The sequence below is a fragment of the Lemur catta genome, chromosome 6 (genome assembly GCF_020740605.2).
Source record: "Lemur catta isolate mLemCat1 chromosome 6, mLemCat1.pri, whole genome shotgun sequence".
NCBI classification, from domain to species: Eukaryota; Metazoa; Chordata; class Mammalia; order Primates; family Lemuridae; genus Lemur; species Lemur catta.
The window spans coordinates 18,669,400-18,671,368 of NC_059133.1; positions in this window are offsets into that span (position 1 = coordinate 18,669,400).

Genomic DNA, 1,969 nt, shown 5'->3' on the forward strand with positions numbered 1-1,969 from the left:
AAACTCCTGGGCTTAAGCGATCCTACTGCCTCAGCCTCCCTACTGCCTCAGCCTCCCGAGTAGCTGGGACTACAGGCATGCGCCACCATGCCTGGCTAATTTTTACTATATATATATTTTTAGTTGTCCAGATAATTTTTATCTCTATTCTTAGTAGAGATGGGGTCTCACTCAGGCTGGTCTCAAACTCCTGACCTTGAGCGATCCACCCACCTCAGCCTCCCAGAGGGCTAGGATTACAGGCGTGAGCCACCGCACCCGGCCTTTTTTTTTTTTTTTTGAGACAGAATCTTGCCTTGTTGCCTGGGCTAGATTGAGTACCATGGCATCAGCCTAGCTCACAGCAACCTCAAATTCCTGGGTTCAAGCAATCCTCCTGCCTCAGCCTCCCAAGTAGGGGGGACTACGGGCACAAGCCACCACGCTCAGCTAATTTATTGTTTCTATTTTTAGTTGACAGGCTAATTTTTTCTATTTTTAGAAGAGACCTCTTGTTCAGGCTGGTCTCAAACTCCTGACCTCAAGCGATCCTCCCACCTTGGCCTCCCAGAGTGCTAGGATTACAGGCATGAGCCACGGCACCTAGCCTGCACTCTATTTCTTTATCATGATATACACATGTCTTTTTGCAAAGGGCTAGATTTTCTATTAATAAAGAATCATAGAAAGTGCCCAAATTTCCAGTTTTCTCATCTCTGATATAGTTCAGTTGTAAAAAGCCCCTTTGTTTGATCACATCAAATGCTAGCCCTAGAATATACTTTGAAAAAAAGGATCCAGTTGGGGCTCAGCTCAGGAATGGGGGTAGAAGAGAATCTGTGGTCCCACTTGATGGCAATCTGGATAACAAAGCCTGATTCAGAGTGATATTGAGACTCTCCCAAAGAAGAGTTGAGCATCTGGGTCGGGGTGAGGCCTCACGACAGCGCATGTGTTTTGAATTGGCAATTTCTTTAACAGAAGCAGTTTGGAACCAGGACTGGGAAGCCGCTGCTAACTGAAATATTGTAGCCATTTTCCATGTTCCCTGAGGACAGGGCCAGCGGCTCTCTTTGCATTGGGGGAGTTAAATTAGATGCTAGGAAGCACTTGCTCACTCTAATGGTTGTGAAAGGCAGACGCAAATGTGGTTGTAGAATGTTGCTGTCTGGGAATCTGAAGAAAGTACAGGGGGAAAATCTTTCACAGATAGAGTATATGGACTGAGCATTCTCTAGTAGGAAACAGGAAGTGAGAACAAAAAGTAATGGCGTCATGGTCTGAGCAATGGCCTCCGTCAAAACAGACCTGAGTTCAAATCCTAGCTTACAAGTTCAGTGATTTGGGCCAATTTCCTTACCCACTCTGATACTTCATTTCCTCCTCTATAAAAAGGAAATCACAGTATACCTACCTCTGAGAATGACTGTGAGGTTGCGATAAAAATACATCCAATAATATGGGAGGTATTCAATGAACATTCATTTCATCCTTTTCTTACAAATCTTTTCCTATGTTGTGCCTCTATGATTCAGTACTTCCTGGAATTCTAAGGCACTAGAAACTTTCCAAAGAGTTTAAACTGCTTAATTTCTAGCTTCCAAGCTCTTCCCAGCATTACTTTGAGAGGTGAGTGGTAGAAATGGATCAGAAATTAGCCAGACAAATCTGGCTTTGTTTGCTGGTCCAGCAATACCCGCTCATACTCCATGTCTCCACTATACTCAGTGGGACAGGAATGGAATTGTCAAAAGCAAGATGCTCCACGCAGCATGGAGAATCAGGTGAGATTGGCTATTGCTGGTGCCCCTTGCTGCCTGTAGGATGAACACCTGAAATCTCCTAAGGGCTTGAGAATGGGGTCTGCATAGGGCAACGGGAAGGGCACTGCTTCAGGGAACAACTGGCCAGAAGTTCAGGCACCAGCCGGGCTGGCACGTCCCTGCATGACGTAGGGACTCTGGTCCCTTTGTGTCTACAACGAAGGGAT